The sequence below is a fragment of the Polypterus senegalus genome, chromosome 16 (genome assembly GCF_016835505.1).
Source record: "Polypterus senegalus isolate Bchr_013 chromosome 16, ASM1683550v1, whole genome shotgun sequence".
Classification (NCBI taxonomy): Eukaryota; Metazoa; Chordata; class Cladistia; order Polypteriformes; family Polypteridae; genus Polypterus; species Polypterus senegalus.
Window position 1 is genome coordinate 104,113,031 of NC_053169.1, and position 24,272 is coordinate 104,137,302.

A 24,272-nucleotide genomic window follows, 5' to 3' on the forward strand; every position below is an offset into this window, starting at 1 on the left:
GTCCTGGGCATCTTGACTTGTGCCAACAGAGTGAGTGTGCCAGGGGGGTATCAAACAGCTCAGCAGGGCTTTACACTCTCTGGTGTCTCGGGCGTAACACGTGAGGTGCCACCCAAGATACCACACTAATGGCGTTTCTGTGCTGGCTGGTGACAGAGATGGCAAATGGATGACGCAACTTGAGGGGACAACCGGCCAGCTAACGGCCAAGTAGGACGCTGGTGCCAGAGGAGAAGACGACACAAACGACTTCCAGTTCTGTCCATGAGAGGTGCAAGACCAGTAATCTGAGGAACACAAGTGTGACTGGACGCCACATTAAGGGGGAAGATGCCACTTTGTTATGATTTGGGGTACTTAAAGAGTAACTAAAAAGCAGAAGAGTTAGGCAGCCAGTGGTGCAAAATATAAAAATAAAATGTGTGGAGGTCAAAGAAAGTAATAAAAATAGAAGACTAAAGGAGTGACGCTAAAGCACTAAAAGATCTGGGGGTCCACCTCTACAGACCACTCACTGCTGATCCCCCAGCCCCCCAAAGGTGATTCTCCTGCCTAATTCAAATCTCTGAACTTCTGCCATTTGCTGCATTTCTCCAGTAGGACTCTTCATGGCTATGTGGATGTCTTCACACTGGCAATACGTGCCTTTTGGTGGCCTCTCGGGATTTCCTTCTGTCCCCAAAAGTGCAGTTTGTCAGCGGCAGATGGCTTTATGGGGCGTCCTCTGCCTTCAGTTCTTCACCACTATGTTTATTTCATTTTGCTTATCGCGGTGTCTTGGCATGTCCAAACCTTTCCGTGATGCCCCTTGACGTACTCGCGATGGCCATCTCATATTGGACAGGGTGAGGTGGGGCACTTTTGATGCATTCTTATCTGTCGCGGTGCTGGAGGGTGATGAAGTGTAGCAAAGTGTTTGAAGATGCCAGTAAGAATTTCCCTGTACTCTGGACAATATGCCTATGGCTCAACACAGACTGGCATCCCAGTGCCACACTTTCTGCCCCTCACCAAGCCTGTGCCCCTTAACTTTAGGCAGCCTTGGGCTCAAAGGAAGGACCAATGAGCTGCTAGGTGAACTGCCATATTGGCGCCCCTCCTTGTCAGACACCCCAACTGGAGTCTTCTCGCTTTCTTAGAGGCCAAAAAGTAGAAAAGAAAAAGTGTGAAGAATAAAACCAAGTGGAGTGTGCAATTCTTTAGGACATTACGGACACTACGACATGCACAGATTTGAAAAAATTGGTCCCCGGTAAAGGGCAGAAAGTGGCCGATGTGAAACTCATGCAGACAGAATCACTTTGCCAGTCACTTCTGCAGCCCAGGACCCTTGGATAAAAGGCAGGAAACGACAGGGCACAGGATGCCATTCCTCTGCCAGTCGCTCTCTAAAACACACACACACTCATTCATAGGCGTCCATAGACGTGGACTGGAGTGGCCAGAAAACAGTCGGGTGGGCGGCTGGGGTATCGGTCATAAGGCAAGTAAGGCGCTATATAAATAACATTGTTGAGGCTGAGAACAACGCTGGATGGGGGGCCCTCTCGCGCACTGGGACAGCTGCCCATCTTTGGGATGGAGGATAAAAGGCCGGCAGTCGGGTGAGAAATGACGCCATCTTGTAGCCGCAACTAGAGAGCACAGACTAAAGAGAGAAAGACGGCAACCGCGTTTAATTCTCCGGCATATTTTCATACGTCATACCTTCACTCCTGCAGTGGACTTTGGGGACAGCGATACGTTAACTGTGTGTGCGCTGCATCCAAATTATCTTAAATGGGACGCTTTCTTCATAATGTGCCTCATTACTGAGGGGGCCCCCATGCTGTAGTTCACCAGGCCACCTGACCCGCCATACGTGCGTTTTCTTCAGTTCATTTCTGCACAGGCGCCGTTACTTGATGGAGTTTTCCACTTTGCATTAGTGACTATAGATCATAATGATCAGCTAATTATTCACATGTCACTCAGGAGCGGGTAACCTGATGAATGGATGACATCGATGTCTGTGTGCAAGAAATATGAAATAAACAGGGAAGGGGCGCGCACACGAAGCAAGGTGCGCAATGCAATCCGAACAAAGAGCAAACCAAAGCTGTGGTCGAGCACCGATTACTACGACCCAGGAGCTACCTGGTGCGAAAACGAGGCGGTGAAAGTTTACGGAGGTAAAGGACAGCGGGCAGCAAACTCTCGGTCATGAAAGCATCTTGGGGACACACCACGCCTCAGGCACAAAAGATTAATGGAAAAACAGCGGGCCGGGGGCCTTCCCCATGACAGTCTGTTTAGATTCTTCTTGCAGTACGGATTTAGAAAAACCGCCTAAGCAGAATGCGAAAAGTTAGTTGAAAACGTGTGACCAAATTTAACCGTAAAACAGAAAGCGTACAAAAGGAGCCCTCGGGCCCTGAATGTAACACCGGTGGATTACCCAAAGTGCTGTGCACTTCAACCTGGGTGGTAGCCGCGTCTTGTGCTGCGTTTGCTGGGCAGTGGCGGCAGTGTTAGCGAGCGAGCGAGAGAGCCGCTCTGCTTTGATTAGTTCAAGACAACCCGCCATGGAATCCATTTGAGTAGCGAGCCTTAAGTGAATTTTTAATTACACCTCAAAATGGACATTTAGCCAGACCACAGGCTCCTACGCTGCTCCCCTCCGTCCGTCCTTTAAACGTGTGGCATTTTCATGATTCTACTGCGTTTGTCTACTTCCTGCCTCGGGCAGATTTGTGAAGCGCTCCCAAGTTACGTAAATGCAGCCCGACACGCTGCTCCTGCTATAAATGCTCTAGAAATGGCCATCACGACCGCTTTTGATCATTTTAGGAAGATGTTGATCCAAGTTTAATTTTCAGTGAGGCAGAAGAAACAGAGCTGGTGTCGAGACACAAGAATGTTAGAAATCAGCAACCAACTGATGGTAAAAGATGAGTGCGAATTCGAGAGAAATGAGTCACAGACCGTGAAAAGAAACTACCAGAGAAACGAGAAACAAAGTGGAACTTCAGAGCGTGTGCATCAGCCTGGGATAAGGACACGGGGTCCTTAGCGTCACACCTATGGGGTACGGTGAAGTTCAAACTCAGCACGCACTGGTGGCTGCTGAAACAGGGTGACCAAACCTGATGATGAATGATGGGCACACAGGAGAAGTCATGCCAGCCAAATACTAAAATGATGACACTTGATGGCATCACCAACAGGCAGCTAAATAACCCTAAAAGTACTAACGCAGTAAAACTCCCATCTTTAGTGGGTCAGGACCCCCGTTACCGAGGTCTCGGTCATCGACTGTTCAGCAACAAGCCACCTCCTTCGGTCGTGTGCTACGAGATAAAGCGACAGGACCTCCATGGCACTCCTCTACCCAGAAGTACCCACAGCACACGCGTCCACATTGGGGATCTCTCAAAGCCTTCCTTCCGCTGTTACAAACCGCTCGCTGCTAACCTCTCGTTTCCAAACACCCTGCTGATTAAGGAGAACATCCCGATTTGCTTAATGTTAAAATGATGAATTTGTCCAATCCGAATCTCTCCAATAAAATCCAATCCCCTTTTCCCAAAGCAGGCTCTCGTCGCTGCTCTACCACGTGTTGTTCATGGCGGTCTGCTGCTTTGTATCAAACTCTGCTGACTTTTTGTAAAATTCCTTGTGATGGCACCTTATAAAAGGAAGGTGGCCAATGCACAAGCCCAGCCGCCCACCCAATAAACAAACCGTGAAGCAGTAAGCGTAAATGCAGCGTGGCAATGAACGAGGAATAAAATGAGAAAGTGCGCAGTTAGTGCTTGTATTTGGCGACACATTTCTTTCTGAATAAATCCTTAATTTATGTGTTTATTTCAGTGACACCCCACACAATCCACCATCTAACCTGTCATTTTCACCCATCAAAGCAATAGGGCGGGCTCTTGTGACTACTGTGATCTGATTGGTGCATCGCCTTCTGGGGGCGGAGCAGGTGGACGTAGATGTCTGGCCATCCAATGCCACATTGTCAGCCGGCACTTCCTGGATGCTGACGGCGGTGACAACAATGAACTCAGAATTCCTAGAAAGTGGTCACTTTGTGGCACCAGTCTGGGCAACGCTGTCTTGCACAGATGGTTTGAGGGCGGCCATCAGAGTGCCCGTCCACTTGCAGATGATTGTGCTTTGCTTGCCTTGGCCATCCTGTGGCTCGTCACCTGATTGCTCTAAGCTGTGGGCATCAGGGGCGTGGCTCTTAAAATCTCAGAACCAATCACTGAGCTCTCACAGCTTGAAGGGAGGAGGTGCCCATTTGTACTTTAAGTGTGCCACATTTCACATTTTATTTATTTATTGTCCCTTTACAGCCTATTTCATTACTTACTTTAAAAAGTCTGAAATGTGGCTCCGCCAGATCAGGCCCAGGAGAGGCCACCCCGCGGATAGAAGCCCGCTCCCTCTGTCCCTTCAAGCTGTCTGATCTGCTGGCACCCCCTCCATCACGTCCATGTGGGTTTTCTGTGGACACTCCATAGCCAGACCATTTGGGCTGGTGTGAGTGACTGTGCCCCGCAGTAAAGTGCTGCTCCGTCCAAGAGGGGCAGTTTGGGGGCTACAGACCTCACTATGACCCAAACTATGCGACTGGTGACCAGTGGTGCAATGCGTGAATTGTCACGGGTTAAGAGGAGAGCAGGAGCCCAGCCGAAGGACGGACGGAGGTGAGGCTCCGCTGAAGAAATGGGAGTGTGAGCGAACAAAACACCGGAAAGACGGTGACACTTGTCACTCTCAATTTGTAACGGAAGTCCTCCAGCTTGAAATGGTCAACCGACGAGAACTCAAAGTGTGAAAAGGAAAAGCAAAAAGGATTCCAGCAAACACCCTTCACATTGAACTTTAACCAAGCAGCCGTCCAAGAACAGACAATAAGTGTCCATTAATTAACAAGGTTGTCAAGTGTGTGGGATTTGCTGCCCCGGCGTCTTAAATGAAATGAGAGGCAGCAGATGAATGATGTGAGCTCCGCTGTGGCTCTGGGGGTCCTGGGGCGGCTTGTTATTCTGCTTTTTCTCTGATGCAATGTAGAGATTTGTCTTACTGCACAAAGCAGCAGACGTGTGATCCTGCCTGTCATCCAATAGACTCTTTAACCTTCGGTAATTTGCCGAGGACACTGATTTTATTTAATTAAAACCTCAAGGATCTCAAACTCTCCTCTGTCGTTCAGAGCGGATTTTTGCAGTGGGTCTAATCAGACTAAGTGCTACTGGCACACACAGGGCAGGTAAATAAAGCGTCAAGACTCTCTAATCAACAGAGAGGCTTCTTATTGGGGACCGTGGACCCTAGGCCGCTGGGCGTCTTGTCAGGAAGACTTTGATTGATTTGTGCCAGGAATGTGCCAAGAGAAAGCTGAGGAGGGCCAACAGCTGTGCCAGCCGGGTGCACCGCCAAGTCTAAACTGAATGCCAACAAAGGCCTGCTGTGCGTCCCGGCCTCGGGACGATGACGATGTCACGTCCTCCTCCTCTTCCAGTGTCTTTCTGGAGGCCCCTGGCTTCTCTTCCTCCTTGCCAATGAGCCTTCACCCCAAACTCTCCTCCCGATTCCTGGCTCTAAATACAAAACTCATTTTGGCCCCAAATACGCCAAGTTTGTGTCGCTCAGTTCCACCCTGCAGCTAAAGTGACACTGAAGTAGTTTAGTGGCCCCGGTGTCCAAAATCCCAGACTAAACCCTTGAGGTTTGGGGGCTCCACCCTGAAAAGCACCCGCGGCTCCTCTAGGCGCCTTCAAAGTGGCAGCAGGGCAGTGGAACTGAAGTTACCATCAAAGCACCTGTTTCTTTATGATGAAAGAGCGAAGCGAGATGCACGCTGCTCTGTCTGGACAGGAATCTGAACACGTCACAAGTCCGCGATCACCTGTGTAAGGTGAGAGGAACCCCCTGATTAGCTTGGTTTGGAATGCCAGCGCTAAACCCCAGTGAAGACCTTCACGTTTCCATCCTTCCACCACACATATAAAGGAATATCAAAATGTGTATTTGTGTCGCGACCCGTAATCTGTAAGTCTCGTCATGATGTCCACTCACTCGCACACACACCTGCCTCATGTACCTGAAAACGTACAGCAATGTCACAGAAACACAAATCGTCAAATAAGTACAGGCTGGTGAACAGGAAGGCGTTCAGAGCGCTGATGTTGACGTGACAAGTGAACTCTCTTGTCCTATGGCGAATTCCGAGTTATGGCCCAGAATGCTTTAGCAGTGCGTCTCTCACTGGAGTTCACTGCCCAAAGGTCCGCTCATCACTGCAGGCTTTCTTCACAACAGAGAACAAACTCACAAAAACTAAAGTGACCAAAGAGTCCGCTCCAGACGCACGTACACAGATCGGGATTCACGCCTCCTGCGGGTTAGCAGTCTCCCCCCAGACCATCACGCCACCCACCTATCCATGGAGGGGTACGACATTGTACCGACATGAATGACATCAATAAGAGCGCGTCCCACTGGGCCATCACACGTTTCCTTACATTGTGAAATTTAGGGATGAGGGCCTGCATTAGGACAAAGCACCAGCATGCTCCTCAAGTCCTGCCCCAGAATCTCATGGGGCTCCATGTCACAAACCCATAAGACCCAGCTGAGGTCCACTCCATTCTTTAGCCGGTTAGGCAGTAGGATGTGGCCTTTCAGCTAACGTTGACCAAAACTGCACACGCGTCTCCAGACGAGGCCCATGGAGGAGTTCCGATGAACGTCCTCTGATTTGTATGTGGCTCTACAGATGAGGTGTCCTGACAGGAACGTTCTTCGGCGCTTCTCTCTGTTAAGCAGCGTGTCCCGAGTGTTCACCCAGCCTCCTCCTTGTGCAGTAACTTGACTTTATTAAAATAAACCAGAGAACTCTGCTGCCCTCCTCATCCGTGTGGACCCCAATCCCTGCCTACTGTCCGTCTCCAGCTTCACAAGGACGTTCAGTGGGCGCATGCCAAGGGTAACGGTGGGGGGCATCCCTGGCATACACCATCACAACAGGATAGATGGAGACAGTAAAAGGGTGTCTGAATGGAGACTGCGTGGTGTGTTTTCTGATTTATTGTCCCAATATTTATAAAGCGCTATGAGCTTTTCTAAGTTACCAACACCACCAATGGACCCAAACTCAACATCATGGCTTTGATCAAAGACGTAACAACATTAAAGATCAAAATAAATTAAAAAGGGGCAAAAACTATCATTGTAAAGATGCGGACAGTGGATGCTACTCAAAGGAAATGCGGACATTGGTCCAGAGGCATCACGCCAGTCCCTGCTGATGGCCGCGTCCGCTTTGCGTAATTAAAAATTCTGCTGCCGTTCATCGATAGATTTGCTTATCAAGGCTAGGACGGTGTCTGATGTCAAGCCCTGCATAAGCTATGCACAGTTTTATCTACAACTCCAACGAACGATTTCACTTCAAACGTCGGAGGAAGTGGGCATTCAGAGCTCTCTGGTCAAGTGCGATAGCCCCTAGAGGGGCCGTGATGGGCCGAGCCCCATTGCTCATTTACTGGGGCATGCAGATGATTAAAGCCAAGGTGTTTAAACTCGGCCTTTCAATCAATGAGTAACGCAACTCTCAAAATGCTCTGAGCATTCATTTCCTTTTGGGCTATAAAACGATAAATGGGCTTCTTACCCCCCAAAATGAGGTCTGTGCCCGCTTTGACCTTCAGTTCCATTTAATGGAGCCACAATCGCCCAATGCAGGGCCCTGCTGTTCCCATTCCTTTATTTACTTCTAGTCTAAAACCTGAGGTGCCCCCAAGCCCACCTAATATGTCAGCCTCAAAGTCACAAAGAACGACCCAAATGTGTGAAAGAGGCAGACACATTTCAAGGCGCTTTGTAAACCAACAAGAAGCACCGAGTGCCCACCTTGTCAGAATTTAGGGGTGATCAGGATGAAGCCCAAAGGATGCCATTTTATGCCTTTATCTGAGTCCTATGCCAGCCCGTCCGTGTGGTGTGTCGGCACCCTGCTGGTACCCATTGGCCAGAGGCATTCACATGCGTGTAGTTGGTGGTGATGATAGACTGGCATTGTGTCTGCAGTTGCTTCTGCCCTGTGGCTGATGTGCCAGGAGGCGGTAAGGATGTGGGCGTCTCTTTGGATGAATCCATGTAAAGGACCACGGTGCAGTGACAGACTGTGTGCGGCAAACGACACATTTGAAGCCACGGCTGTCCCGAAGCCATTTTCATGGAGCGGTTTGAGAGCGGCACGCTGAGGCTGAAAGGCGCCCTTTATTAATTTCGTCTTTACCTTCCTCGCCCTCAACACCTTTGACCTGCCTTACCTGTATAAATAGAAAGAAGTAATTTACTACAGAAAAGTGCTCTCGGGCAAACATGTTCTGGCTAATGAAGTGTTCAGATTGTGCATGATTAACCAGCTGGTGGGGGTGGCGCAAAAACCACAGGGCATGAAATAAGGCAAGAAATTGATTAGCAATTTTCATTTACACCGCTAAACAAAGCCTGCTTTGCATACCGGCCCGAGAAGTAAACAGCCCCTCACGGACGGGGCCAAAGAAGACCACCGTTTGTAATGAAGGCCCGGGCCGCTCCAGTCCAGGCATATTTGGAGCGGGCAGGACACCGTGCTAAATTCTGAATTTAAGCCATGATGGCATAAACAAGTTGTCTTATTTCAAAGGTGTGTGTGTGTGTGTGCGTGCACACTTTTAATGGTGTAAAACGCAGGGACAACGTCACTTTAAATGCACAGCACAGGACAAATCCAGGGAAAACGTTGACAATGGAGCTGAATGTTAGTTGGCCTTTTGTGTATAAAGCCTGAATTAGAGTTCTAAGGAATGCAAGTCGACAACGGACCCCCTGGCAAAGTCAACAGATAATCGTAAAGAAGAAAGAACGCAGCGAAGGTGAAGTAGAAACATAAAGGCAATCTCCCATAACATTCAAAATGTAAACCCTAACACTAACCCTCCAAATGGCCTGAGACTCGTGCACAGCAGGACCTGGAAATGTCCAGAAGCACATCCACAATGCACTGCGGTGATGGGCTCAGCCTTAGAGACGGGGGGGTACAGTCTAAAGACAAAAGGTGGTTTGGGCATCTGATTAGGGTGCGCTCTCATGGAGGTGTGTTGGGCACGTCCAGCCAGGAGGTGGGGGTCTCGGGGGCAGGCCCAGCATTATAATCTCACAGGTGACTTGAGGGGGGCGTCTCTGCTTACACCGCGGTCCCTGTGATAGAGGATGGATGGTCGGACGGACGGCTCTTCAGTAACAACTGGGCTCAGCTGCAGAGATACAAACCAAGACGCACATAAATTGAGCTCAACGTATTATTATTATTTATGCTCATCCGGCCATAAACCTGCTTGTGCAGAGTAACGTACGACGGATATGACGCTAGAATACGATACTCTCACATCAATTAACATTTACAAGTTGGAGTATTCAGACAAATGTTTAAGAGTTCAGGTAGGACCTTTAGGATCAGGGTTGGGATTTGCAGAACAAATGTCACTGTCACAAGCAGCTGGCGTTGATCACGACAAAGCAGGAGAACATGCGGAGAACAGGACGTGCCGTCACTGCCACGTGTGCTGGGCGCATTCAGCACCATCTAAGAATGCAGCTTGTTACACATGTAGTAATAAAATGCCTGCATTGTTCATTCCAACAGATGGTGCATGACAGCCATTAATACTGCTAATGAATCCTCTACCTGATGGCATATAACTGACACTTTAACTTAAATTAAAAGGACAAATTTAGAAGAAAGAAAAGAATGTCAGAAGGGCTGCTGCAATAAACATTCTGGGGATCTTCTCTCAGTAACAAATCACAAAGAACTGCCATAAAGAAGGCACACTGGCCTCCCAGGACCCCTGTCTGAGACCCCCAGCTACTTCCCTCCATGTGACTGCCAATGGATGAGCACTTCCTCTATCAGCTTTTTGTTACTTCATGTCTTTTTATTTTGTTTTATTGTTGATTAGGTAATGGTGTTGGTTGTCTGCGTCACCTGTTGGAATGAAAAACGCAGTGTGTTTTATTAGTACACACAGCAAACACATCGAAACGGGCATATCGAGGCTGGGCCCTTTGAGTGAGTGAGTCACGAGTAATGCAGTAGGGTATCGTGGACTGCAGTTCCACTTTGTTGAATGCGTTTCAATTAGATGGCGCCTTTGTATTCAGATTTAAGTGCTTGACCAATGGCCCCCGATTCATGCGAATAATCTTGATGTTTTATACCTGTCGTCATGACGTTTCCATCGCTATTTGTGATACTTTCTGGACATCAGACAGAAATGCGGCCGACTTTGAGACGTTCTGCCAGCTGCCTGACAATCGGGATGAGGCGAGTCGCCAGCTCTCAAGTGGCATGTGTGGTTGGCGTCTTGATGATAGAAAGTCCATCTCCTGGCCCAGCCCCACTGACGTCTCCACTGTCTGGCTGGCCTTCCCGGTTCCACCTCTCAATCCTGATATGTTGGACTTTCTTCTTTTTGACGGTTCATCTTTCCCAAGCATTCTTACAGCAAACAATGGATGTGCTCCACATCACATCCCACAGATGGACAGAGCAGGACTTTCATATCCGCCATCTTCTGCCTTGAACTGCTTGGCTGAAGTCTCTTGTGGTCTTGTTGTGTTACTCCAATCCAACGGAGTTCCTTTGCGAGGACAGGCTGCTACAGGAGCACTCCTTAAGGCGAGGACTCACTTGAGCAAACCCGGGAACTTTCTGAGTTGGGTCAAGTCGTCTTAGATATCGGTTTAGAGAGCAGCACTTCAAGGGAGCAAAGAGAAGGCACAACACAAGGTGTCCAGTTATGGATGAGGCCACAGGGCATTGTGTGTCACAAGGTATTTATGGAGCTCAGGGCTCCAAATGAACAATGTGGAAATGCAAGATGGTGATGGAGGAGTTGGGGTCTGCTTCATTCAACCAAATCCAACCCTTCAACTAATCGTCACTTATTTTGAGGCAACGCCTGAAGTTCGCCTGCTAACGTTTAGTCATAAATTCAGCCCAAGTGAGCTCGTCAGTCTCTAATAACCTAACTGGTGATTCTGCAGTGTTGTCAGTATGTCTGCCCATGACGCTGCCCACTGACCTGTCCAAGTGTCTGTGGTCCTCTCCGTGAAGAAAACCACACTGACGTTTGTGTGAAACGGAGCCTTCAGTACCACCATCTCATTTTAAAGTAATGGCTGGCAGCCACTGCACTTCTTCATCACCGTTTGCTTAAACTGACAAGGCTCAGCACATTTGGTGTCGGCCTGGCCACTCTTCTCCTATTCTGTCCCACTTACAGCTGGGAGCCTAACACTGCCCACGAGATTCCAGATGACCTCCTGTTGGCGCTGTACATGCCCTGCTAATCACTTAGGTCCTGGACCCTTGGCACTGCCCATGTGTAGCTCATGTTTTCCCTTCTGCATGTCACACTTTACATGTACCCCCATTAACCTTCCTCTGCTGCCTGTCAGCTCCACTCAGAATTCTCTCCGGGTCCATCTGTAACGTCTCGACTGTTCTTGTGAACGTCGCCCACTCCACCCGAGTAGAATGAACGTCCATTGCAGAGCAATCAATAAAAAGCCTGGCAGACCCCAAACAGAAGACCAGAGGACTCTGCAGAGATGACCTCAGACTTGAGCGTCTGTGATGCGAGGCGGCTCTGCTGCTCCTCCGTCTAAAACAAATCAGAGTGTGGAAACGTTAGGAGAAGAGACCTGCTGAGATAGGAAATACAAACGGAGGTAGTGCTTTGAAATTCTTAAATGTATGGAGGGCCAGATCAAAGATGGATTGGCACTTGTCACTGACGCTGCCCCCACGCTGCCCTTAGACTGCAGTCCAACGTGCCCAAGCTGCCCAGCCGCACCACTTGGAGGGCGCCTAACCTCACCTCGCCCCGCCCAGATATCTTTGGGAAGCTCCTCATTTCTCGGTTATCCTTTGTGGGTTTTTTAAAGGAATCTGCTGCGGGCCTTCGATTTGACGGTTTTGCTGTGGTATGCAAAATCCAGAATTAGTGGGCCAGTACTGGTGATCTATGCGTAATTCATTTAAAACATTTTGGTTGCTTCTAAATAAATTAATTGCTTGTTGTAATCTATACTGTTGTCTTTGAATGATGAATAATCAATTTTACAATGTGTTTTTAGGTTTTCACTTTAGATGATGATATTTCTCTCTTAATTATTGTTCTTTTTACAGGACCTCCAGGGTCCGTCAGTTCCAAGGTCCTTCCCCACTTCATCAGAGGCCTCTGGCATGTGTCCCACCTGCACTCGGATGTCACGAGGTGCTCCACCCAGAAGGCGAGTGGATGACGACTGTGACAACAAATGAAGGCTGGAAAGTAACCGAAGAGATCCGACAAGACCGCCTTTAGTCGCCATCCTAAGATCCGACAAGACCGCCATCCTAAGATCTGACAAGACCGCCTTTAGTCGCCATCCTAAGATCTGACAAGATCACCTTTAGTCACCATCCTAAGATCCGACAAGACCGCCATCCTAAGATCCGACAAGACCGCCTTTAGTCGCCATCCTAAGATCCGACAAGATCACCATCTTAAGATCCGACAAGACCACCTTTAGTCGCCATCCTAAGATCCGACAAGACCGCCATCCTAAGATCTGACAAGACCACCTTTAGTCGCCATCTTAAGATCTGACAAGATCACCTTCAGTCGCCATACCAACAAATAAAGTCTGTGGCCAGAGAACACAGCAGACACAGATGGATTACAGGGGATCAGTGAAGAGATGGCCGAGTACAAGGATGAGACACCCACAAAAAGGGGTGCCAAAGAGCTTCATTACTGCCATCCGCACAAAGGGAAGCACCCAGCACCACCTGACCAGTCGCTGGCAGCGCCACAGTGAGAGCTCAGCCAGACTGATCCATCAGAGGGCATTTGAGGATCCAGCAGCCCGCAGCAGTCGCGGTATGTCCAGTTTGACCACTGACCTCCCATAAGCACGGAACGAGTTGGAAACGGGGGCTTCCTGCCAGGAACAGACCAGAGGGGAGTGGGACATCCGCTTTTGGTCATGCTGGAGAGCAGATGAGCCGTCCCTACTGTGGCTAGTGTTGCCCATCCTAACCCTTTATTGATTTGGTTTGTTTTTTTGTAATATTTTGTGCTCTGATGTGTTTGTTTTAGGACCTCAAGAGGTCTCAGTGCTGGTCATTGTTGAGTTGGTCTTCTGTGAAATGACTAAACTGAGTAATGGCCTGGACAAACTGAATCGCCCCCTAAGAGCACATCTTCTGCAATTAGCGATCAGTATTCCTACCTGATAAGCATTGCTGCTCTTTCTCGCTGTTCTTGTCTGAGTGGAAGACCCCCATAACTGAGCAAGCACAGGGTCAGCTTGGACATAGTCAGCTTCAGAAGCTTCTACACTGTTCTGTAGATGGCAAGAAGTTTAATGTTCACTTTTAAAAGCGCCAGCAGGACACGGCCTTTAAACGCTTGGCTTCACGGCGTTCCGCTTACGTACGTCATCCAGTTTCTGACTTTCGAAATCCAGTAGCTCTAACCGTCTTCTTCTCCAACGTGAAGCTGACTGGAGTTGTAAGTTGAACTCCATGAATTTGATTGGTTTAAATGAAGCACATGATCTTGGCTGTCCCCTCCCGACATTCTGCATGTACGTCCGCCGATGTCCGCTGATTCGCCTACGGCTCGTAAGACTCTTCTCTTTACCATTTTTTTATTCTGTTAATAATCCTTTGCCCTCACATTTTTGGTTATTTGTTATTTTCTATGAACATTCATTTCTTTGTTTTTTCTTGTTTCTGTTTTACCGACTTGATTATTTATGTAAATCAGTTCCTGTCTCTTATCACTTCGCACTTCCATGTTTCTGTGTTTGTGTACATATGCGTTTATGTTTAATTGTGTTCTTTTTCATTTTTGTAGTATTGTTTCATTTTAGGGGTGGCATGGTGGCGCTGTGGGTAGTGCTGCTGCCTCGCAGTAAGGAGACCCATCTGGGTTCGCTTCCCGGGTCTTCCCTGCGTGAAGTTGGCATGTTCTCCCCGTGTCTGCGTGGGCTTCCTCCCACAGTCCAAAGACATGCCATTGAGGTGCATTGGCGATCCTAGTGTGTCCCTAGTGTGCGTGTGAGCTTGGTGTGGGTGTGTGTGTGCGCCCTGCGGTGGGCTGGCACCCTGCCCGGGGTTTGTTTCCTGCCTTGCGCCCTGTGTTGGCTGGGATCGGCTCCGGCAGACCCTTGTGACCCTGTAGTTAGAATATACAGTAGTGGGTTGGATGGATGTTTTATTCTTCTAAACATATTCTGTTTCTATGCTTGTTTGATTATCGCTGCTTGCATTTTATGTACCTTTCTGTTTTTGTGTTATCCGCTCTAAATAAATTCCCTGAAGTCATCAGCAGACTCTTAGCTACGTTGATGGCCTGCTTTGGTGGAGATATTTCACGCTACATACGCATCTCGTCTCTGAACACGATAAGATGAAAAGTGGGAGCAGCGGCCCCAAGGCTGTAAGGGGGACCTGCTGCATACAGTGCCTTGTCAAGGTGGCCCCTCCAATCGGTTCACTACAGACACACATGCCACTTGTGTGCCCTACTGGATGGTGCCAGGCCAGGCTGGTCTCCGTCTGTGTGGAGTTAGCTGGTTCTCTTCTGGGTGCTCCAGGATCTTCTTCTCACAAGCAGGTTAAGTTCCTTGACGACATTAGGTGATCTGAATTAATAATAAGGTGGGCCTGGTGGACACCAAAAAGACCCTGGAGGGTTATGGGAGCCGGAACCTTCTCAACATGTCGGTGTGGATAAATGGGGCAGTCCAGAAGAGGGCAGGCAGCCTGAAAGCCATCGAGCCTCGCTGGCCCTTTTTAACTCACGACTACTCAGAGCCGAGTATTTTAGGGTCCACAATGAGTAAGCTCTTTGAAACGGGCTCTGAGGCTGGAAGGCCAATCTGGGCAAAGGCACACTGGTGAGGAGGACTTGCAATAGCAGCGGACCCCTCGGGACTCCTTGTGCTGTCGTCGTCACCTGTGATGTTTAGTGTGTGGACAGACTTGGTGGCCTCATAAGTCCCCAGGCTCGACTGGCCACCTGCACCTCCCAAACACCTCAACTTTAGGCTAAAGCGGCCCGGGCTGAGCCCTACTGCTCTGTGATGCATGGCCACCTCATCCAGCAGGTTAAGTCCTGCTTTGCCAGCCATGAAATCGAGGTCAGGACAGTAAGGAAATAAACAAATAAATAACAATGCTTGTTTTTCTCTTGCATGAATTAAAATCGTGTGTCGTGTTTGATCAGCTTTGTGCATCCCACTTGAGACCGCTAATGCATAATCAATAATCCGCTAATCAATCGCTGTGCAGACCAATCAATTCCTCTCCTGCCTGTAGTTGTTTCTGCATGTAAAAAGCATTTTCTCAAAGTAAACAAATAAAAGGTTTACTGCGTCAAAGACAAACCCTCCGACTCATCCAAAGAGCCCACCGTGTCTACCAGACGGCAACATTCTGGGACACGGTAGGGTAGAGGTTCAAGTCTGACTGGCCTGCTCCTTTCTTTTCGGATTTGTACCTTGATGACCGTGCGGCTATGGAAGCAACGCCAATCAAAACTGCGCCCTGACTGATGGGCCTGCCACCACTGTGAAGTCCAACCTTCTGCTCCTCACCACAGAAGCAGCTCCAGAGTAGGAGATGAGACCAAACACCAAAGGGGGGTCTGCTGATAAAACCGGACTTTTGTATTCATTGATGGGTTTGCTTCATTTTGGAATCCTGTTATCGAATGTAATGATTGGTGAGACCGGGTGAATGTTGGACACAAAGGAGTCTTCTCTTTGCTGCCCGCCGTGTTTCCAGCTCATCCTGCATAAAAACAAACTTCAGATCCTCCTCCAGGACGGGCCCCCCTCAGTAGCCTAGTGCTTCTCTAAAATGGACCACAAACCTTAAAAGTAGAGCTGACTGTGTTTATTACTCTGTCCCCCATTGCTGCTCCACTCACCCTTTGCTCTCTTTAGTTTTTGGAAATAAGCAAATTTCTGCTCACGCTTGGACTCTACAGGAAGACCACCTCAAAAACACCTGAACAAGAGCGACCTTGGACTTCAAAAATCTCACCAGACTCATTCTATTAAAGAAGAGCCCTTTGGGGAATCGGAAAAATGGGCTGACCACATCCACCTGGCCCTGGTGCCACAGAACATTGGCACCTCCACAACCGCCATAGGTGAGGTGGGCTTGGTGCACATCAGATGAGGTCACTTGGATGCCAACTTGAGAAGTTGGCACTCTACCTGATTTCACAGTTTAGCATCGTCTTAGTTGTGTGAGGCATTTGGCTCAGACTGCTGCTCTGTAGGGATTCTGCACCAAGATGTAGACCCCGCTATCATCGAGTTGCATCGTAATATCCACAAATACATCTTTGGTAAAAAACAGCACTTTCAATGGGAAACCTGATTTAAAGAAGTAGCTTTATGTTTAAACTGGAGATTTTATTACCTGGTTCAAAGAAGAGCCCAGTCTCAGCGCGCCCATCCCCAAAACCGACACTCAGCACGCTCCAAACGAGGAGTTTCACTTCTCAAAAACATTTCACAACGCTATGGAGTTTGACAAACAGTGAAAGGAGGCTGTGGAGTTCCTATCCCACTCCAATCGCATCTCCCCCTTTCCCTTCATAGAGGAAGACAGAAGGCTGGAGGTCGCTAATCGTGCCATTGTGTCGATGGGCACATGCATGTACTCTGTGAACCCCGTAAGCGAATTCTGACTTTTATTTCTTACAATTTGTTGTAAAACTGGAGCTCCTTATGATATTGTGAGGTGGTGTCCATGGCTCCACCATCCTGCGTCCTGCTGGCATTGATGAGCAGCACTAAATCGGCTGTAGCGGTCAGGTGACATGGTGGCAGTGCTCTAGCATTGTGCACTTCGCCATTGTCAAAGCCCTCTTTGCTTTGCCCTGTTTTTGCCTCTGCCTTCTGTTTTCACACTTCAATGTGCCCACCTCCATTTCTGACCTTCTGACCCTTCCTGAGGTTGCTCGTGCTTTTATGGACACCAATGTGTCTACTTGGCTTCTGTCATGGCTTCTCCTTATTCTGCTGAATCCAATAAAACTCTCTCAAAAACACAAATTTACAATAATCCACGAGACTGCGGTAATCCAAAGACGTCAGTCAGACAATAACAGCTAATGCCACAGTGGCCTGCCAACAGCCTGCCAAATCCCATAAATGGGGGGCAAGCAATATAAAATAGACATCTGACACAATAGTAATTCCTAATACTTCATATAATAGCATTCAAACAATTCATAAACAAAATAAAATTCACAAAACAGAAGACAAATTTCACAGATCATTCAAACCACTGCCAGGTGACATGAATTTCAAAGGGTGGCATACTTTAGGCAGCAAATGAGCAGTCTGGTCTTGAGGGGGACATGTTGTACAAACATAAGGATCTGAGCGACTCTGACAAGGGCCACACGACCGGATCAGAGCATCTCCCAAGCTGCAGGTTCGTGATGCTGGCCATGATAGAAAGGTGTCAAAAGACGCCGTGCATCTCAGCTTCCACTGGTCAGAGTGCCTACAATGGGCACAGGAGCATCACAACTGGACCATGGAGCAGCAGAAGAAGGAGAAGGTGGCCTGGTCTGATGAATTGCAGTTTCTTTTAGATGAAGTGGACTGTTGGGTGTGTGCATCATTCACCTGGTAAAGAGATGGCAGCAGGATGCACTATGGGAAGAAGGCAAGCCAGTGGACGTAAATTCATGTAAATGTCACTTTGACACAAACCACCCACCTTAAGATTGCTGCAGACCACGTAAACCCCTTCAAGACGATGGTATTCCCTGATGGCAGTGGCCTCTTTTATCAGAATAATGCACCCTTTGTCCCTGCAACAATTGTTGCGGAATGGTTTGAGGAACATGACAAAAAATTCAAGGTGTTGACTTGGCCTCCAAACTCCCCAGATGCAAATCTGATCAAGTACTTGTGGTACGTGCTGGAGAAACAAGTCTGGTTCAAGTAGGCCCCACCTGGCAACACCAAAGATCTGCTGCCAACGTCTTGGTGGCAGATGTCTCAGGACACCTTCAGAGGTCTTGTGGAGTCCAAGCCTTAATGGGTCACAGATGCCCTAGTGGCACAAGGTGGACCGACGTAACCGTAGGCAGGAGCTGTGATGTTTTGCTGGATCAGTGGACATTCAACAACAAAATATTTTAAAGAAAATGGACTAAACGGGTGGGGACATCTGAACCAGGAACACAACGCTGCCTATTCTGAAAAACTGAGGGAAGAGTAAAACAGACGAGCAGAAGAGGAGTGTAGTCGGCAGGATAGGTGAGAGCCCTGGGCAATTCAGTGAATTAAGGGCAGAACTGATTTTTAGACACACACACATCAAGGATAACAAGGAGAGATTTAGTATGGAAGACGGCCGAGTCCAACACGACCGCAGCTCAGAGCAAGTGAGATGGAAACTTGGTAAACGCGAGCTTGCAAGAGAGAGAAATTGCATCCTGCTGCTGCGTTTCATTTTTTCACATCCAGGCAGCCCACACAATTTATTTATCGTTTTGCCTAAGGCTGGGTAGACTTAACAAGAATTCATCAGGAATTGTGACTTGCGACTGTACATTTTGTTTGTAACAGTTGTACATATTTCTGCAAGGTATTAGTTCAATAAGGAGCACTGATGTGAGTTTTACTAGAAACGGTAAGTAATAAAATACAACAAGAGGCAGGAAGCCTACGGAGCTCCGATCTTCGAAAGGCACTGACGTGACTGACGGCTTCAGCGCTGATTTATGGCCTGCACTTACTCCGTTGTTTGCTTGTTAATTATTCACACTGGAAGGATGCAACTGCATGAGGGCATCTTAGAAAGCACTTAAAGGACGTTTCCTGGGAGGCAGCACTCCAGGTCGTCCGATGGATACCCTCAGGAAACGTAACAGACTGGCCTCTTCAGCGGCTTTCCCAGTTTTCAGATTTAGGACGGAAGTGTCCCGGAAATGATTTGGGAAGTCGTTTAACACGCTTCGTTTTAACGTCCATCCTATTAAAGATCCACCAGAAGGAGAATTCGGAGGGAATGGCACCAATTAGTCTACCTACACCAGTTTAAGAATTAAAAGAGCACGGGATCGGGAATGAGCTCTGGGAATTTGACTGCAGGACACAACCAACCAGGAAAAGCAAGCAATTGATGGATTTGAATCAGTCCTGAGCTGAACGGGATGAGACGCCAATAAACGAACGTTCTGAGCAGCCATCTTTTCCAGGATATCGCAATTTCAAATGTTACCTCCCCTCAAACTGGGATCAGAAGACGCGGCACAAGAGGCCCATTCAAACAGCCACACCACATTGGGCTTCCTCAGTCGTCTGCCGTCGTCTTCTTCACGTTCTTCAGTTTGATGTGAGATTCCCAAGAAGCTCCAGTGTGTCCTGCTCGGCTTTAGTAACAGCGATGAGCAGATCTACGACGGATCGCGATGTCTAAGACCCGGCGGCACAGCCTACTTTTCCTCTTTATCATATCGGTTAAGAGACTCCACACTCAACGACGGATTCCTTTTGTCCTCGCAGTGTCTCTGCAGTTTTGGGGGCGCACGTTAGACAGTTGTCTCCCCAAAGAACATTAACAGATTTACACTCACGATTTGAATTTCTTACTAACAAAAACCACGACTTCGAAACAGACGAGGCGAATGACCGTCAGCTTCAACTTGCTTCAATAGTTTGTGTGGAGTTTAGTGGTGAAGAAACAAAAAAAATAAAAGTGTGGATGAAGCCATCGCCAGGCAGAGCGAGTTCTTCCACTCGTGTCAGTTTCTCACATGTAACTTCAAAGTGGGTTGCGTATTAAAAACGTAACGTAGAGTCCCCCCATACTGTCACCAGCACGGAACACGTTTCGTTTTTGTGGGGTTCAGATTAATGGGTGCAAAGCGCCTCACATTACAGTAAAATCTGAGCAGATAACTACAGATTTACAGGGTTGGCAACTGATCTAGTCATGCAGTCCCTCGGCGGGCACTATACCAGTACACAGACAGACATTTCAGGCACGTGTCACAATCAGTGACAGTGACGTGGAATGCCACCATTCAGGCCCAAGTAAGACATCAAACAGTAATAGTGGCACTTCTGTGAAGCCCCGTGCCAGGCCAGGGTGCACTAGCTTGGCCAAAAGCTTCAGTGGCACCCAGAACATGTGGTTAAAGGCATCAGACAGAATGGCAGAAACAACGAGGGCGAAGGCAACTTGAAGATTATGGAGTGACTGCAGTGCAACACGTCCGCCCCGCAAAGGCTTGTGGGCAGCTTGAACACGCAGAGCGCGGCGCTCTGCCATTAGACTAGTGAAGCCGAGGTCAAAAGGACACGGGCGCTCCACTGCGGGGTCGCGCCATCCCTGAACACAGCCACGGAAGTGAAGCCTGCTGAAATGAGAGGTACTAGTGACTCATTGGGGCAGAAGGAGGATCACTGGAAGGAATGAACTCCACGCTAAGCATCAATATGTCGGAGCACATGAACTGAACTAAGTTATGAAAACAGAGAAGCCACCACAGGCAAGGCCAACGTTGGCACCCCTACCAGCGTCAAGCTGTTCAGCTCTGACGTCCCAGCGCTAAGATGACAGATGTCCCAGCCATTATGGCCGGGAGTTCAGTCCAGCCCAGTAAGGCTGCTTCTTCTAACGTTATCCAGTTACTCCAAGTTGAGCCACAAGGGGGAGCTACAGCCAATTCAAGAAACACCGAGGATGGCTTGCCAGGTCAGTGCAGAACACACACATGGACTCAGCTTGACGTCACCAACCAACATCATCTGTCCGAGTGGACACAACGTGTAACTGAGACAGAGACGAGCCTGGCACCGAACACTGCATGAGCCAGCCAAGCAGACGTCTGTCATGCCAACCCATTCTGCGTTAAGTGGCAGCTGCACCTGAAGGAGGTTTGATTACAGTCAGCTCAGCGCCTTTGACCCACACAGTACCCGTGTAGAGCAAACACAGCCCCAAATTGTCCAATATGCACAGAGGAACATCACCACAGTCTTCATCAGTCGTCTCTAACTGACGTCCCTCTAATTCCCAGTCCGACACCTTAGCCACAACACCACACTGCCTACAACATTCCTCCAAAGTTCTGCATAGCGAAACATCCTGGGCGACGCACCGCAGTCCATCATGACCTAACCACCACCAGTGGGCACAAGTCTCACCAGGGGGGTGTATAAGTGGCGCCCAGCATTGAAAGAAGCCTTTAAACGTGTTAACGCCCTCCAGTAAGGAGCGTCTCTCGGCCTGGCACTTACTCAGTTTGGACCAAAAAGTAAAACTCAGTTCTGTCTTCAGTGTCCTCTTAGAAACTCAACTCACGCCAAGTTGTCTCATAACAAAGGTGCCAAAGTGGCGCATCAGGCCGATGCCACAGGGGAGCCATCCATGTGAAGACTGCAGAAAGAGCTTTCATTTATTGAGTTCCATAAAGGGTAACATGAGGGGCCAGGAACAGATGGCTCCAGATTTCTGAAATGCCAGTGGGCTCCCACTTTTAAGAGGACTCTTTCTGCATAACATGGGCAGAGTTTGGGTGGCCTTGGTCAGGTAGTTGCCTGTTCGACATGTTCTACCAGACATCAAAGATGTTTAGTTTTCGAAGCACAAAGAACCAGTTTCACGAGTTAAGTGGAAGGCCATCTCGGTGAAGCGTTCACGTTAAGAGTGTGCTTGTGTCCTATCTGAGGCTTCTTGTCACCACGGCCAACACTCGGCAGACTATTGAGCACAGTGTCCTGCTGCTCGAGGTCACCTAAAGACTGCGAGCCACGCAATTGAATACCGAGACGATTCTACCGGCGTGAGAAGGAGGCGCCCAGTCAGGAATAACGAAGTCCCCTTCAAGTGATGAGCATGGAACTCCGAAATGACAGCACACCTTCGAACGAGCTGCCTGCCGTGAAACGTCATTTGTGCCACATATTAGAAAAGTGAGCACACTTCGTAATAAACAAGCAGAGCAGGAAATGGGAACACGAGGAGGCGTAAAACATGGACGAGACCAGAGAATCGGCGACGAGCAGGCGAAATATCGACCGACCCCTTGTGACCCCTTGTGAGCCCAACAGTCCATCCCATTCAGAGGACCAGAGCTCTGGATGGGACGCCAAGCCATCAGCGGTCTGTTCTTATATTTTAAAGAGACTTCTGCGATGAATGAACCTGAGCGCCAACCTGTGAATACCAGGCCGGGGCCACGGGGGTCCGTCTCTCTTTAATCAATAAAGATTTGGAGGCTTAACATTAAGCTCACTTGGTACGACATGAAGAAGCCGCACTTCACGTTTGGTGCACAGGCTCTCTGGTGCATTTAGGTTAGATAAATGACAATGGCACCCAGCCTAATTCCTATTAAAAATAATTTCATGTCTGATTGCTCTTGTAGGTCTGCTCATTGGCTCTGTTTACAGCGGCTGAAGCCATGGTTACCCGACTTCAGAGGCGCTGTGCAAATGACATGACATGAGCCTCACAGCTCGCGTCGCCATTTGTAGCGGCCGGCATTCCTCGTCTCGCCCTCTTGTTACCCCGCTTGTACGCCAGGTCAGGGTCCCCATAATGTCGTGACCCCGACAGCCTACTGGGAATCTCCTCAGGTGTTCCAAATTCTCGGGGTCAGGGTACAGCTCTCTCTTACCAGACCCCCCTGTCATGTCCCACCACACTCTGCAAAGTCAACAGCACGGCAAAGAGCTCAGGGCACCATGAGGCACAAAGCAAAGGTGGAGCACAACATCACATCACGTCACACCGGCACCGTAGAGGCTGCCAGTGCAAAAAAAAAAAACAAATCCTGAGGAGCCCCCCTTGTGCCCACTCATTCCATACACACGCTGGGCAGCCCTGCCCGATGATGCCCTCCTTCCTGTCCTTAAAGCAGCTCTTCCTTTCAACTCGAATCGCACTCCCGTGGTCAGTGAGGTGCGGCTGACAAAGGCCGGGGCGCCGACCCCCAAGCCCTTTAACGGCACACGTCACCTGCACTCGCCTCGCCGCGGCACCGGTCCTCTCCAGCCTGAAGTGAGCTCACGGGGATCCGCACCGTAAAGTTGGCGCCGCCAGCGAGCCAAGTTTAGAGAACTTTGGAGTGAAGACCCGGGAGAGGCAAAACCGAAAAGTTTCCGGCGCCCTCGTCCCCGAGAATGTCATTTGCCCGGGACAGCCGCGGCTCGTCCCCGCTCGGCCCCCGGTGTAGATGCAGGTGCAGGCGGCGGCACACGTCGCCACAGACGAGTCGCAGCCGGGCGGTGCCAGTGCCACTCCAGGCCTCTTTCTGCCCACCTCTCAATGTTAGCCCAACATTTCAAGGACATGAGCGCGCCCTGCCAGACGGGAGCATCCCGCTCGCCTCTTCAGCAGTTTTCTCGGCGCCGAGCGCTGCACGGCTCATCGGCGTCGGGATTGTCCTTGTCACTTAAATCAAGGCGGCGGCGGCGGCGGTAGCGGCAGCGGCAGCGGCAAGCACCCGAGCCCAGCAGCCCCCGCTGTGACTTCGAGCAGAAAGCGCCTCGCCAAAGTGGTCCATATGCGGAGCTCGTCGCTCGGCTCCATCTCGGGCACACGGAGAACTGTCGTGCACTTCACCCGGCAACAAATGACAGGCGAGGGCGAGAAAACAATGACAACAAGGCGAACGTGTTGCGCGACTTCGCAGACGAGAAAGGGGTTATTACCTTGGAAGTGACATCTGTAGCAGGTGTCCAGGTGAATTGTCATTTAAAGGGACAGAAGCCGCTTTCTCGGTATTAAGGTCCATTCCAGGCAGGAGCATTGCTCTCTTCCACACTCCCCCTTAAACCGGACGCCGGGATCGTTCAAATAGGGGGAGCCGCGGCTGACGACACATCTTTAAAACGAGTAATCGGCGAGGCGGCCCGGTGTCCGTGTCCTGGGTGTAGCGTACAGCCTCTCGCACGCCATTCTCCGCTCGAACATTCAATCCCGTATTTGAAGGGCTCGTTTAAACCGCGATCCCAATTACTCGCCATACCCACGTCTACGAAATGCCGCAGTCCGCACTCAACCTGACCCAAAACGTCATCCGCGGTGCCCGTTTTCTCAATGACAGCAAGACTCGAGATTACAGCTCTCCGCCACGGCAGCATCATTAGCAGCCCCTCAATTAGCGCCAGGTCCCGTCCTT

The 24,272-nt window shown here is 49.4% G+C and overlaps 1 protein-coding gene across 1 annotated transcript in view; it reads right to left on the reverse strand.

Moving 5' to 3' along the window:
* Positions 1 to 24,014, reverse strand: part of esrrga (estrogen-related receptor gamma a) — a 230,985-nt gene extending 206,971 nt beyond the window's left edge. The window contains exon 1 of the mRNA XM_039738280.1: positions 23,803 to 24,014. The gene's annotated coding sequence lies outside the window, so the exon portion shown is untranslated. The remainder of the gene's footprint in view (positions 1 to 23,802) is intronic.
* Positions 24,015 to 24,272: the final 258 nt, after the last annotated feature.